Source organism: Anthonomus grandis, chromosome 17, assembly GCF_022605725.1.
Source record: "Anthonomus grandis grandis chromosome 17, icAntGran1.3, whole genome shotgun sequence".
Taxonomy (NCBI): domain Eukaryota; kingdom Metazoa; phylum Arthropoda; class Insecta; order Coleoptera; family Curculionidae; genus Anthonomus; species Anthonomus grandis.
The window spans coordinates 2,286,358-2,303,455 of NC_065562.1; the positions used below are offsets into that span (position 1 = coordinate 2,286,358).

A 17,098-nucleotide genomic window follows, 5' to 3' on the forward strand; every position below is an offset into this window, starting at 1 on the left:
TTTTCAAACTCCCTCTCACACTTCTCTTGGAATAGATACACATTCTGTAATAATCCGTTGTCGAAGATCATCGAGTGAAGCTGTGAAGAGTGCTGCTGAAGTCAAAGGTGTTAAATCTGGCGATCTCGCCGGTCATTCCATGGGACCTCTTATACCAATCCGCTGATCTGACAACGCATTATGTAAAAATTGGTGGGGTAGCGTAGTATCTGGTTGAAAATGTAATAAATCTTCGTTTAGGTTTTTACTTCCATAAATATCCAACTGCTTTTCTATTTGTTCAACAATTATGACTGGTGGTTTCTAACATTTCCAAGTAAGTTTCGCCATTAAGGTTACCATTAATAAATAGAAGCCAGACAACAGTATCACACAATATTCTCGCTCACACGTTAATGTTATCCGGATACTTCCCTAAAAACATGCGGATGTTCACCACTCTAGTATCTACAGTTGTGTTTATATACAGAACCATTTAAAAAAACGTGCATTCATCGCTAAAACAAATATTTTTTAGCAGCTGAGGAGTAAAATGTAATTTTTCTGTCATTCCCTCGCAAAATTCTATTCTTTCAGCCATATGTGTAAAGTATTTGGGTGAGTTGGTGAAAAGTTACAAGACAATATACAATGTGAAATGTTTTTTAAAACTAGGTCCAAACACACTACTTTCTGGTATGACCTAAAACCTATATTCCAACATACTGCATTCCAACTTATTAAACAAACTTTTTTATCAGATTAAAAAATTATTGTTACTTTTGACTCTGTACCTGTGAAGTACAATCTGACATACTTGACTTAAATTGGATGGCGATCAGTATCAAACAAAGAAATCAGTTTAGCGTAGAGTACTTGATTATCTTTGGCAACGGATTTATTACAAAATGCATCGAGCCCAAGGGGTGACTCACCCTATAACCAAAATATGGTGGTTGTTCTCCCTACATGTATAACATATTTACCAATTTGCGCTTATCTAACTTTTTTAGTTTCCGAGATATTTCCACTGAAAGTTTTCAAATTGACACCCTGCATATACCGGGTGGCCAAAAAAACTCTCAGGACAGTGTAGGAAGACTATCAACCAATCTTTGACAAAATAGACTTCACTTGCCAAAAACTAAGAGAAAAGCTAAGAGCAAGCCACCTTTCAAAACTCCGGAACCTTAAATCCAGACAAACCAACAGGAGGTGGTAGACAATGGTACAGTGAAAACATCTTGTCGGACTTGCATTGTCTTATTTATTTATTGTAACACGACGTTTCGGTTGGTAAGTATCTCCAACCGTTATCAAGTGTAAACTGACAGCAAACTACTATTCCATAGGCTTATATACTAGATGTGTGCAGCGATATGGAAGGGGAGGGAAGGGAGGGAAAGTCATCCGTGAAAAAGAGTTGGAGGGGGAAAGGACACGCGTCTCTCTAGATCCTACACTGTCCTGAGAGTAGAGGCTTCCAGATGTTGGGTATATCGACGCTTGGCTGGCTGAAGATCCTCTGATTCTGTGAAATGAAAGCTGCCTCTACGAACTTCCTCTTCCGCCAGTGCTGTTCCTTGTGCAGAATCTTGGCTTCTGACCAATGGATATTGTGTCCATTATGCCACGCGTGCTCTGCTATCCCGGATTTGGAAACCTCTCCTCTTTGGGTCCAGCTGCGATGTTCCTTCGCTCTGATTTCTAGGGGGCGCTTCGTTTCACCTATGTATGAGTCACCGCACTCACATGGGATCCGGTAGACGCAATTTTTGGTATCCACCATGCCATCTGGTTTGGTCTTTGAAAACACGCTTCTGATAGTGGTGCTAGATCTAAAGGCAGTTCTAATATTGTACTTGCTGGCAATGCGTCGGATTTGTTCCGATGTACCCCTAATGTAAGGTATGGGTAGAAGTCTGGTTGTCGTGGTGGCCTCGTCTCTGATTTGATTTGGACGCGTCCTTTGGATGGTCCTACTTATTAGCTTCTTTGGATATCCATTCTGTTGTAGGTCTTTGTAGATGGTATCCACTTCAGTCTTGAGATCCTCGTCGTTTCTACAGATGGTTCGAGCTCTATTGTAGAGGGATCTTATGATGCCTACTTTGGTGGTTGCAGGATGGTTGGACTCATAGTGCAGATACTGACCCGTGTGTGTTGGTTTTCTATAAACTGAAGTTCGTAGATTTCCGCCGACCTTTTTAACGAGAACATCTAGAAAAGGTAGAGCTGAGTCCTTTTCTGTCTCCATCGTGAATTTGATTGTTGGTCTGAAACTGTTGAGGTGAAGCAGAAACTCCTGAAGTGCTTTTTCCTCTTTGTCCCAGATGATGAAGGTGTCGTTCACATATCCCGGAACCAGCAACCTATTTAGAGGCTTTGAGAAAACCAAGATAAAGATGACCAAGGAGGAGGAACACATCAGCTTCCTGCGAGAGACAAGAGACGCCAATGTCATTCCTACTGGTCTACGTCTCAAAACCGCTATACCAGGTAGAAGATCAGAACGTATTCTTGAACGTGCTAGTATGGAGCTGCTGCGATCTCAACTTAGCTACCACCGTTGGAAGAAAGCAAAAATAGAAATCGAATGCATTCAGCGATTCGAAGAAATCAGAGAAGTTACATTGGAGGAAGACTATCAACCAATCTTTGACAAAATAGACTTCACTTGCCAAAAACTAAGAGAAAAGCTAAGAGCAAGCCACCTTTCAAAACTCCAAAACCTTAAATCCAGACGAACCAACAGGACTCAACCAGCACCAACCTCTAACCTCCCCGCCACCATCATTAATGTGTCAAAAAGAACCCTTACCGATGCTGAACAGAAGGTGTTAAACAGAGGACTAAACTTCGCTATATCCTCAAAACCATCCTTTATAGACATAGTGTCCTCAGTAGAATCAATCCACCTACCACGTCCTGTGGCCGATGAATTTCGACACGAGGTAAGGGTTGCTCTAGACTCACTTAAAAAACAGAAACCTTTGCAGAACATCAGCAAAGAAGAGGAAACAGCTCTCAGGAACCTCAGAAGTGAAAAGAAAATCAAAATTCTTCCTGCAGATAAGGGCAATGCAACTGTGATTATGGACCTGGAAACCTACGAAAACAAGGTTGAGGAAGTTTTGAACAAAGGCGAATACAGGCTACTATCTAAGGATCCGACGACAACCATAGAAGGTCGAATTTACAGAGCACTTAAAAAGTACTCCTCAACATTGTCGGATGCGGTACGCTTTAGGCTGACACCACATTATAGCAAACCTCCACACCTATACGGACTACCCAAGATTCATAAGGAGCAAATGCCTCTGCGGCCCATCACGAGCTCTAGAAATTCGCCGACATCAGAACTCTCGAAATTCCTTTTGGAGATCATTAGACCGATCCAGGGAAATGCAGCGTCTTTCGTGCGAAACTCTGCCCACTTTGTAGACCTTCTTGGAGGGATCGAAGTCGAGACCAATGACAGATTGGTGAGTTTTGATGTCGAAAGTCTCTACACCAATGTACCCATAGGAGAGTCTCTTAACATCATCCGAGACAAACTAAGCAAGGATGCAGCTTTCTCAACTCGGACCACACTGCCTCTGGACGGGGTGATGGAACTTTTGGAGATCTGTCTTCGTAATTCTTACTTTCAGGTCAAGGATAGATTCTACGCCCAAGACGAAGGACTTCCGATGGGTTCATCTCTTTCCCCAGTAATAGCAAACATCTTCATGAAATGGTTTGAGGAACATGCAATAGATGCCTCCCGGTGCAAACCGAAGCTCTGGCTTCGATATGTAGACGACACCTTCATCATCTGGGACAAAGAGGAAAAAGCACTTCAGGAGTTTCTGCTTCACCTCAACAGTTTCAGACCAACAATCAAGTTCACGATGGAGACAGAAAAGGACTCAGCTCTACCTTTTCTAGATGTTCTCGTTAAAAAGGTCGGCGGAAATCTACGAACTTCAGTTTATAGAAAACCAACACACACGGGTCAGTATCTGCACTATGAGTCCAACCATCCTGCAACCACCAAAGTAGGCATCATAAGATCCCTCTACAATAGAGCTCGAACCATCTGTAGAAACGACGAGGATCTCAAGACTGAAGTGGATACCATCTACAAAGACCTACAACAGAATGGATATCCAAAGAAGCTAATAAGTAGGACCATCCAAAGGACGCGTCCAAATCAAATCAGAGACGAGGCCACCACGACAACCAGACTTCTACCCATACCTTACATTAGGGGTACATCGGAACAAATCCGACGCATTGCCAGCAAGTACAATATTAGAACTGCCTTTAGATCTAGCACCACTATCAGAAGCGTGTTTTCAAAGACCAAACCAGATGGCATGGTGGATACCAAAAATTGCGTCTACCGGATCCCATGTGAGTGCGGTGACTCATACATAGGTGAAACGAAGCGCCCCCTAGAAATCAGAGCGAAGGAACATCGCAGCTGGACCCAAAGAGGAGAGGTTTCCAAATCCGGGATAGCAGAGCACGCGTGGCATAATGGACACAATATCCATTGGTCAGAAGCCAAGATTCTGCACAAGGAACAGCACTGGCGGAAGAGGAAGTTCGTAGAGGCAGCTTTCATTTCACAGAATCAGAGGATCTTCAGCCAGCCAAGCGTCGATATACTCAACATCTGGAAGCCTCTACTCTCAGGACAGTGTAGGATCTAGAGAGACGCGTGTCCTTTCCCCCTCCAACTCTTTTTCACGGATGACTTTCCCTCCCTTCCCTCCCCTTCCATATCGCTGCACACATCTAGTATATAAGCCTATGGAATAGTAGTTTGCTGTCAGTTTACACTTGATAACGGTTGGAGATACTTACCAACCGAAACGTCGTGTTACAATAAATAAATAAGACAATGCAAGTCCGACAAGATGTTTTCACTGTACCATTGTCTACCACCTTCAAAAACATACCGGGTGGCCATTACAAATTATTTGCAACATCGTACAGTTTACTCTATTACTGTAACAAATATTTGTGAAAAAGGCTATGCGCAGAATCCCGGCTATAACGAGTTGCACTGATTTAAGAACGAGCCTTTTATTGTATTTTCAAAATTATACCAAAACAAAGAATAATAGTTTATAACATATTAACTAACATACTAAAATAAATATATTATATTATCTGATCATATATCTCTCAAAACTCGGATTTTTTATACCTTTACGGAAAAACAAAACAAAATGTAAAATTTGGCAGGAATACGGTAGAACTACACGCAATAAATTGCCTTAAAAATTAAACCGTTGAATCCGATCGTATTTATTCATCATTCAGATTTTTATTTTAATTTTAAAATGACTTCCTTGCATGTATTATTTAAGTTTGAAAATACCTATGGTAATTTTGATGTAAAAACATCATGAAATTATGCTTGGTGGACAAGTCGTAATTATTATTTTGACTAGTAACAATTACTGTTAGTTTCATGAAGTTTGAAAAGCCGGTTTGCGACGCAAAATAAAATAATTATGCAAAACATATAATTAGTCTGGATTCTAAAATTAATTATTAAAATTTCCGACGCATTTATAATCAAGAAACGTAATTAAGTGTGGATAATTGTTCTAATGTCTATGTTGACTGGCTTGAAGTTTCAAATAAGAGCAGACCTAATTACTCTTTGCATAAATAGAACTAATTGAAATTGATTCATGCAAAAACCTGTCATTAACTTGTTGTTTCACAATTTATTTTCAATGTTCCAAATTATTTTCACTTGTTTTTATGAAAGCATAGAGATTGTATCTAGGAAAGGTCATGTTCATATGTTATATTTTAGTCGCATTGTAAAATTTTTAAAATAAAATCTATATCTGCATCAGCAAAGTGTTTTTATAATGACAACAATCGGCATTTTATCTCGACAGAACTAGAATTATTGCTCTCTGGCAAAAAGCGCAATAAGTTGAATATTATTCGAAACGGCATGATTGGACAGGGAAAGACTATGAAGAAACTGGTAGAGTCGAAAGTAGACTTGCGAAGTGGCCGTCTTCGTGTTACCACCAGTCAAGAAGATCGGTATATTGCCCAACAGCTCATAGAAATCGGTCAGTACTAAGATCAGACGTCCAAAAACCCACAACCATGGGATTTCAAATTACACGTTATTTTTAGAAGGCCTTTGAAGAGATTCTTTATAAATTTCGCATCACCACCAAACCGCTAATCTGCAGTGGCCGAAGTTTTAATTCTTTAAAACTGATTTTTAGCAGAATAAGGGGGAATTTTGCAGCAAGATGTGCTTTCATGACTAGACCATTGATCTTATATTACTGACACTTATAGAAAATTAAAAGCATATATTATACTTTTATTATGTAAAAAGAAATATTTGTTCATGTTTTGTAGAACCAAGTACCACAACAAAAAAGTGCAAAGCGCACAATTCCCCACCCTATGGGGTAATTGTACGCAGAGGGTGGGGAATTGTGCGCATAATTTCAAATATTCTTTGATAATAAAAACTGGCAAATCAAGAGCGTTTTATAACGTGTTTATTAACATTTAACCAAAATAAAATCACATAGATAACCTTCAGCTCGATCAGCATCACTACATGCGGCATGATTCCATGTGGAACAGCCAACGCATCTGTACCATAGATCCCTATTGCGACCGAACTCCCCACAAATGCCACACACTTCGTTAGGGTTATCTCTACGTTCAACATCATCAAAATGATCCGAATCATCTTGGTCGTCGTCATCGCAAACAGCTTTGCTAACATCAGATTCACTACTTGTTTCTGACAACCTTCTCTTTTTCTTTGTTACCGATCTCGTTTTTTTAGGGTTGTCTTCTTTCTTGTTATCTGTTAAGTTTCTTTTTACAGTCTTAACTTTCTTGGCTGCTGTTGTTCTTCTTTTCTCCTCAGCTTTTTCTAATTGCTCTTTCATATGTTAGTATTTCGGAGCACTGTTTACCACGAGATTTTCTCTTAGGCTTAAGATTTGATTTCTTTTTTGGAATCGGAGCAAAGCTGAAAAACTAGTTGTCTGAGGTGGAAAGTTCTTGTTGCGACGAATTAACTATTTTATACTGATTTACTGGAGATTCCCGTGATGTAGAAGGCCCAGCAGCAGGCGTTGAGGGTCTCTCAATATCGGGTGTAGAAGTTTCGACTGATTCGACTGGGGTCTCAGCTGATTTCCAGGTGCAAAATCATCCTCGGTGAATTTATCCGGGTTCAACGGATATATTCCAGCAGTTCTAAAGCCAGAAATAGCTTTCTCCATAGTAGCTACTTTTAAAAATGCTCTATTTAAAAGTTCAGCTAAATCGTATTCTGAAATTCTTTCATCTCCCGTATTGGTCAGCTGTAGATCAATTTCCCGAGGGAGTGGGTTTTTGAAAGGACTAAAAAATGTTAGGTCCAGTGGCTGAAGGTGGTCAGAAGTATGAGGTGGCAGAGAGACCATGTGAATAAATTTGCTTTTACAAAATAAATAAGCTTCTAGCGATATATGACTGGAGTGATTGTCTAGAACAAGGAGAACAGGATCGTGTTCTGTACGATTGACGCTTTTTTCAAAACGTTTTAACCATTCAATGAACAGGTCTGAACTGATCCATCCATTTTTAGAGCAGGCGTAAAGAGCTCCAATTGCTCCAGTTTTTTGTAGGGCTGGGGACATTCGCTTCCTTGGGTATATTAGCATAGGTGGCCAATAGTTACCTCCAGCACTAACTGCAAATACTGCTGTTATTGGTCGTCCACGCTCCGCCGAAATAACAGCGCCAACTTTTTTAGCACCCTTAGGTCCATAAACTTTTGGACACTTTTTTGCACCACAGTGACCCTTGTCTCGTCCATGTTAAAAATCCTATTTGTAGGAAACTTATGTCTATCCATTACCACTTTCAGATTCTTGAAAAACTTCTTGGTTAAATCAGAGTTAAAAGAAGCAACTCTATTTATGCGAGTGCCTTCTGGCTGCCTAAGTTTTATTTCAGGATTTAGTTTCAGGAACCCATATAACCAGTCTTTACCAGCTATTTGCTTTTTGGATGAAAAAACATTTTGTATATCATGCTCTTAAGCATATTTAAATACTAACCGACGAAGTTCTATGGGCATCAAACCATAAAAAAGCTTGGCAAGTGTAAGCACGTACTCTTTTAGTTTGGGCCTCAATATCAGGAGAAAATACTGCTTTACGACCAAGGCTCGATGATACAGGATTTTCTTTTTTCATTTGCTTTCTTAATGTTGACTCTGGTATATATTAAATTGCCGGCCAGCTTCTCTTATAGAAACGTATCATTAATTTTTTTCTCTAAGAGACCAAACGAAAACAAAACAAAGGTAAAAACACAAAGTCACGGTCTCATCAAATCCATATAATTTTTTAATTTTGTTGTTAGTTGTAATGTGATCTGTGTAGCTCTAGGCCTGATGATGCTCCGATAGGAGCGAAACACGTGTAGCATTTAAAAAATTATATGGATTTGATGAGACCGTGACTTTGTGTTTTTACCTTTGTTTTGTCAACTTCTCTTATTTTTTTACCATTTCTAATTTCCGCTAAAGCTTTCTTCAAATTTTCTGTATCCCACGAATTCTTTTCTGTCTTCCGCTTGTAATTTTCTGGTATCTGTAAAGAAAGAAAAAGTTCTCATTTAATTCTATGTGGGGTAATTGTGCGCAGTACCGCGCACATAGCACGCACAATTCCCCCGCAGCGCGTTATTTGCAAGAACTTGTCATAACAAAAACAAAAAATCGGTCCATCATAATTTAATTTACAGAATTATGATGGACTGGAATTTTAATTTAGAAGATGCCTAAACGTTTACTAAGTATGACCACACATGCTAAAAATTTATTAAGAATAAACAGACAACTTACCTTTTAAAATCATATACAGCTAAAATTATAACCAAACACCAACATGTGCGTTCGACCAAAAACGTTCTCGTACTAACTCACGAACTTATAACTATACATGGACTGCCAATTCAATGAAAAGTAAATGACCACTACTAGGGGGCCGCCATTGTGCGTGATTGTGTCCTTTCGATGTTGGTCACTCTGACAAATTTTAATTGTGCCAACTGTAGGGAAACAAAACATCTAAAGTTTTTGAGAGGTTATGTTTACAAAAATACAAAATAGAAAGTTACATATTGGTAAGAATTTAAGATAGTTGAGTTAGATCTGTGATTTTTCTGGTACTTCTTTAAGAATTTCATTAAAATTTATGAAAGAAAGTAATCCTCACCTAAAATGAGACAAAGTTTCAATCAACTTAGAAAAGATGCGTGCACTTTAAAATATTTGTTTTATCATTCTGATAATCTTGAATCTTATAAATCTTAATACCATGAAAATCCTGATATTCATTTAACTTTTTGCTTGTATTTACTTAACAAATTCAGTTAAAAACACTTATTTTCTTTCTATTTTTACTATTACTTTTTTAAGTTTTACTTTCCTTCCATGTACAGTGTTTCCACATCCACATTAATAGGTACAACCATATATAAGAATCAAAATATAGATGATTTTATGAGGGTTTGTAATTATAAAGGGTTTATATAGAAAAAATCTATTATTCTGTCAACAACTCAATATATTATTCTATTATAAACAACGCAGACGGACAATTCACAATAATTCGGTTTTGAGAAACTGAACCAAATACCTTTAAATAAAGATGGTGATACATTATTCACGTATTAAATAAGGAGAAAGATACATCGCCTGTTCCAGACGATATACCCTAGCGTCGTTTACAAATCGTCAAAAACTAGGCAATCCGCTATACTCACACGTCAAATGTCAACTTCATTACCGTTATTTAATATATTTTTTGTTGGCAACACAAAACATTTTCAGAGTGACGAACATCAAAAGGACACAACCACTATAAAAATGGCGGCCACCATGCAGTGGTCATTTTTGGGTATCGCGGCCATATGCATTAGCAGTCCAGGTATATTTTTAAGTTCGTGTACTAACTATATTAGAACCGATTTTTGGTATATGCTGTACTTAATACATCGATCGCTAGGTGGCAGCACTTGTTAGATTCCGTAATATTCAATATTTAAGCGAGGATTGCAATGCGCACAATTGCCGCTGCGCCCAATTACCCCACTCTCCCTTACACCTTTTTGTAAGTGAATGATGATTACGGCTTAAGATTTTGGAGGAACCAAGACATCAAAATATACTTGACACAGCTATTCAAGGTGAATGAGCTCTTTAAGTTCACCCTCGATCGACGGGACTGTGAAATTTTGAGAGTAACACAATGTTTAACTGGAGAGCTCGAATAGTATACATGCCTGGAATAATGGATAGGTCGATATTACCTCGAAAACATCATAAATCCTGTAATTATACTCTTACTTAAGTCACATCGCACCAGAGATATTTAAGAACACCAAAACTTTACCAGATTAGATTGGCTCGGTGTCGCCTGACATAAATCCTATAGAGCACGTTGCAGAACTTCTTGTGATCGTTTTTGAAGACGTTAACGTTGCCTGCTTGCTATTTGATAGAATAAGTTATTTAATTGTTTATCTCAGTGAAAGTGGGAAGTTAGTTATGCAGAGAGCTGTTATGGTTGGTATTCCCATAGCCATTTGTATCATCATTTAGCCATTTATGAGAAGGTAACCGAATTGCGGTACTGCATTCACCGCTTAAGACCAATTATTCAGTGTGACGCAAATTTAATATACACGTCGCTTGTACGGGTCTTTCCAAAGACGAGTACACGCGTCTTACTAGAACCAAGGTACGAATGCTCGAAGTACTATGTAAACAGTGCGAAAATGGATGCGAACAGCGATCAATTTGCAAGCGTTAAGCGTGTGGTCGAAAAGGAGGTATCCAAGCTTATCAATAAAATTTCAGAGCTGAATTTGGCCAACGTGACGAATCCATCGGACCTTTCTTCTTCTAATTTTGAAGCAATAATATCTGAGTGTGTTGAACTCCAAATATGCAAAAAGAATATTATTCTCTTTAATATGTTAACAACCTTTAATTCTTTCGAACGAAGCAAGAATCAACAAGGAAAAATCAGACATTGCTTATAGTATTAATTCAATTGTTCCGATGTACAAAACACGAACTTTTACTTTAATAGACTAGGCAAATAAAATTTTGATTCCACCAAAGCATTGTACATAATCTAATGTAGGATTAGTTTTCATTTAAAACCTGATTTAGTTAAGAAACTTTTTTTATTTAAATTTGTTTAAGAATCACTGCGTAAGTGTTGCGCGAAGCATGAATGAGATTTCGTTGAAGACGTAGGAATTGATAGATGTGATTGGCCAGATACGAAAAGCCTGCTAACATCGTTGTGCAGCAATCCGTGCGCCAAGGGTCGACGGTAGCAGTTTAGTCGATTTAGTAGAGTTGAGTTGATTGTATTGGCCTTTAAGCAGCAGACGGCAAATATTAATAATTTTTGGTAAGACGTGCCTAATTAAAGAAATACGGATAAAAAATGGTTTATCGCGTATTAAACGACGAGTAATATAACAAACTCAGACGTGGTTTATTGTTATAATTACGTTTAGTTTAGGCCGAGACCTTAATTATTTATATTTAAGACGTGGATTAAATGTACTTTTGTGTGTTAGCTGCTGTAGCCGTAAGATTTTGGTTGTTTGTCGTGGAAGCGTAAATCTAAATTTTAACAGTAATCTGAGTGGCTTTCTGAAATCCAACCCCAATTATCAGACCCTAGACAACGTATATAGAAAAAGCGATATAGAGGTGGTAACTTTGCACTTGCCGAACTCTAATCCCCTCAAGCTTAAATGGCCAAAAACATCTGATTCCAAATTGTCACCCTGTACATCTTAAATGCTGCTAAATGAAAAATTAAACGCTAGTTATTCGCGTTAACGCTACTATTCCTTAATCTCCCCGGTTTCAATTTTTAATTTTTACTTTATAATTTATTATTCCTGATTTAATTCTCCTAGTATCATTATACATTTAGCTCGCTAGGTATATTGAACTTTCATGAAACATTCCTTTTACCATGATGCGCCCAAATTGTCATAAATATATATAATCTAAAACCAATACATTGATTTTAACTGTTACCAATAAGTTATGTCTTGTTTCCCCTAAAGCCTCGAAAATCCCAACTAATCTTTATTATACGTAAATCCAAACGTTTTCTCATTCTTTTAAAATCTATATATATATATACTACACAGAGTTTAAAAAGGATGTTGGTTTTAGTGCATGGCGCTTATAAATAGAATTGTAAATAAGGAGAATCGTTATTAGTCATAAATTATTATTACTGATACTAAATAAATTTATATTCGAAAAATATCAAATAAAAAAAGATCTTTTATTTGTAAATCATAAAGTGTATTTGATAAAGTAAGTTTAGTATCAGAAAACGACGTTTTATTATGAATGAAATCTAGCAATTGAGTTATTAATGGGAAAAATAATACATAGTTTTGTAAGACGTGAGTTTATTTTACTTGATATATTTTATCTGGTTTTTGTTACTCATCGAAAATGATTAAAAAAGGCAACGATAACCGATGGAAATGTATGTAAAGTTAAGGGCTATCTTTGAAAATCTTTAAGTTCTATGTCTTAAGAGGTTCTTCGGTGTAAGTGTAAAAAGGACTCTTTGGTGAAAGATAATATGTGGGAATGTGGGTGTCTGCAAAATCTCAAATGCATAGGCGATATTAGATATTTCAGAAGAAGAACATCATGATTGCGGAACCTATGAACTTGGTTTGGGAAAGCTGGAATAAAGAGAAACGGAAAGAGACCTGAAGAACAAGAAGAAGATACCACTACCTAATCGCACCTACCAAGCATTAGCTTGCTGCCATTCGTTCGCGTTCGTTTGCCATATTTAAGTATTTGCAACGAATACATTTTGGACGAATGTCATGCGCAAAGAAGGAACGTTTCCAATGGCCTATTGAAAAAGCGCGAAGAAAATAAAAAAAACAAAGAAGCAGAAGTTGAATTTCTAGCTAGTGAGAATTCATACACCAGTAAACACAAAGACCACTAATTTTAAGACTTGTTCTAAAGGTATGCATCGCTATGTGTGAAGCAAGATGTCGTCGCAGATAAGTTTAATTCATGTTCAGATTTAAGTAATAAAATTCACTTGTTGCAGCATCCATATGAAAATCACATTGCATCTATTAAGAGATTTAGGTAGGTGAAATATGTAAGAAAGACTTGTTACATTACATGAGATTTTACATTTCTATTTTATTTCAAAATTGTAAGTAAACAGGTAAGTACGAGATGTGCACGTGAGTCGAACGCTACCAAATAAATGTTTTTGCAAATGAGCAGATAATTAATAAATTACTTAATTAACAAGTAACGTTTCTGCCAATTACTATGTGAATACCAACGAATAGCAACTTTTCTAAGATGTGGCTTTACACAAGGGCAGATACAGTCCAAGCATATCCTACCAACATTTCTTATTATTAGTGTCAATAAATTTAAAATATTCATTTTGTTTAAATGCAACAATCGTATACTCATTATAGCAAAAACACGATTTACGGAGATATGCTACAAGGTGATGATTGCCACATGTTCCGTTTAGCCCCCTGGTGTGCATGAAAGAATCCCAGTTAAAAATAATGTGAGGTAATGGTTTATAAAAATATACAAAGAAAGAGTGCCTTTCAAATCCTGGAAATGACTCATCAGACAAATTATTCATATTTTTTCATTGTTAATCAATCAACATATATCATTAAGCTGGGCACTATTAGTGTGCTGCTGGGCTATTATGTTGACAGATCATCATTATATATTATTATGTTTGTATAGGATGAATCAGAACTATGAGTACAAATATCTATACCTACTATAGGAGTTTTTCGTTGCCTAAACGAATAGATTTAGGTGCAAAAGTCCAAGGAAAATATGCCCGGCTAAGGTCCTATGACACTTAACGCTAAAACGTTATTATCGGTTTACATGATCTTAAATGGTCAGAGGTGGGGAAGTCAACATCTTTCCATCAAGCCTAACATTTGGATATATTCCAAGGATTTGGAGGGCGGTTGGGTCATATTCATACCCAAGGATGGAAACAGACCCTCGGAATCTTTTAAGTCCTACAGACCAATTTATCTTCTGTTTTATTAAAATTATTATTGGACCAGTACCTCAGCATGAACTTGCCTATCACGAGAACAAATCAACTATAACAGCATTGCACAAAAGACTTCGGGAAATCGAAAAGGCCTTGGAATCCAAGAAAATAGCCCTGATGGGTACCTTTAGGGACATTGATAATGCGGATTCCTAGCAATGGAAACAGCACTCTCTAATAGAGGAGCTGCGGCGATAGTAAAAAATCAGCCGTATGCTGCACCAAAGGTGGATTAGGGCCTCACTTGAAGCCAGTGCCGTTGAACTTTGATCTCAGTGTCATTGCAGTTAAGGGACACCCACAGGGCGGGGTACTATCTTGCTTTTTATGGTCTGTAATAGTAGATGACCTGATCAGGCTTCTTAACCGAAGAACGCACAAGACCATCGGTTATGCGAACGACATCTCCGTAATAATCGGAAGAAACAACGCAAGGACGATTGCAGAACGGTTGCAAGATACCCTGAATACGACATGTGAATGGTGCACTATGAAGGGAATATTTATAAACCTCGAAGACGGCCATTATACAATTTACCAGGAAAAGGGTGAGGAACATCCCCAGTCTTTGGATGAGCGGTATCGAAATCGTTCCCAGAGAGAGAGTGAAATATCTGGGTTTTATATTTGATAAAAAACTCACTTGGGAAGCACACGTCGAATCAAATACAGCGAAAGATCACGAGGAACATTTCGCTGGCAAGAAAACTACTTGGTACATCCTGAAGTCTGAGCGAAAACTATTGGATATATTTCTAGATAGTGATAAATCAGGTGAGACCCACCACCTGTATGGGGCTCTGGTATGGTCTCTACAAAAGGAGGACGTTACGAAGGTAATATCCATCTAAAGGAAAGAAGACCTTAGTGGTCATCTGGCCATTCTTACGGGAATCTGGGATATACTTGATACGTCTCATGCGGACGACCATATTATACTGTTTCGATAGGAAATACAGGGTTCTCTTCCCTACAAGGGAAGAATGCTCAGCAAACCCAAGGTGGTTACAGGATGGATAGCAAATGTCGTTCACGAATGGATCAAAAAATGAATAGTGGGGCCTAGAACACACAAGTCCATGACACTGAGCAAGGATACAATAATTTTCCAAGCGGAACTATATGCGATATCGGAGACTGCGGAAGTTTTATCCGAAAGTGGACACGGAAGGAGAATCCGGCTTAATATTTTCTCACGGCTATACATATAGGTCTAGATTAATAATGGAATGCAGCAGGCTCAATGACCTGGCGACTCGGACCCAGATCACTCTGGTCTGGGTACCAGGACGGGAGTCGCACGCCAGGAATGAGATGGCGGACATCTACGTAAAAAAACGGGTCGAGGGGAACTTTATTGGACTTACTTCATCTTTTGAGTTGAACAAAAGTTTCCTTAAAGGGGAGATTGCGAAATTGACACCAATGGAATAATTCACCCCAAAAAGTACCTCGATGCTGAATCTAGCTCTAAGACACAGAAACAGCCTACAAACGCTGGTAGGAGCGCTCACAATCCACTACACCTGCAACAGTCTACAGAATGGGCTTCTCCGATACACATATCTGCAGATTCTGCGGTGAGGAAGAGGACTCGATGGAAAACTTGATTGCAAATTGTGGAGCACTGAACCACAGGACATACAGGATTCTTCATACATATACCCCGAGTAAAAAATATCTGCTGACATTTCCACTGAAGGAGCTGATTCTGTTATGAACGAAAATGATACGAACAGGGGAAGTACAATAGATCAACAATGGTCGCAGTGCAAAAGGCCACCCTTTGCCAGACCTCATTACATGAACTCAAATTTAGCAGGTATACGGCTAACTTAGTCTTGTTCTGTTTCCATTTTCTTAAACTGGTGACTTTACGTCCCTGTTATTTAATGTCCTCAGACAAAAATCTAGAAGTGTTGAATCAGGTCACCCAGGAGACCAAGAAACTGGATCGCTGGTAAAGGAGGTTGTTGATGGCAGCGGCTAATAGTTGTCCGAACTCCTTCAAATATTGATCGACCTGTTCAGAAAAAAATGCAGGTGCGCCTTCATACTATAGGTATAGTGTTTATTCTACATTACTGTAGGTACAGTCTGATGTTCAGTGAGTCATTTTGGAAAAGTTTCGACAAGACGCCTGTAAATTGGTGGTCTGATAAATGACCCGGTAGTAGATATGGCCCAATCGAAGTACATCAAAATACTTACCCATACGATGACAAACCACGTTGTTCACGACTTTTCAGGATTATCTCTCTGTGGCTTCTCTTATTATTCCTACTATGGAATAAACTGTATCTTGTAAAACAGATCTTATCCACCCATAGAACGAGAAACGTAACGTCCTAACGTTTAAATGGAGCAAATTCTTTGAAAATGGAATAAATAAAACTACTGCTCGAGAAATACTTGCCAAAAGAACAGTTTGACTCTTCGTTTTTTATAATGTCATATTAAAAATGAAATAAACCTTATTAAACGCAATTTTGTTTAGAATTATCTTGAACTTATGAGGCCTTAGCGGCTTCGGATGACATTTTCGTACGTGGATTCCTATACTCGGATATCTTCGGTTAAGACAAATATTCGTAACTTCAATCACTTCAAACAATATTATTGCTTACTTTTCCTTCAGTTTCGCCTTTTCAGCAGTTTTGACAAACTTTTATAAAACGTTAATACTTGACCTAATTTACACCCCTTTTACGCCAGGGTCTATTCCTAATAAAAACGATAGATAGATATACAGGTTGTGTGTTTAACAGCGCGATAATAATCTGGATCGGGACTGTGGTTGTTCATTTTACTGTAACAGTTTAATATTTATGTTTGCGCCAAAATAATATAATATATTAATGGAAACCAAGGCCAACAGATCAATTGCGTTTAAGCATAGTTGCATCATGGAGGTTCATCTCAGGGAAACGATGTCA

The 17,098-nt window shown here is 38.0% G+C and overlaps 1 protein-coding gene across 4 annotated transcripts in view; it reads right to left on the reverse strand.

Moving 5' to 3' along the window:
• LOC126746095 (retinal guanylyl cyclase 2-like) overlaps positions 1 to 17,098 on the reverse strand; it is a 407,445-nt gene that overhangs the window by 307,854 nt on the left and 82,493 nt on the right. The window lies entirely within an intron of this gene.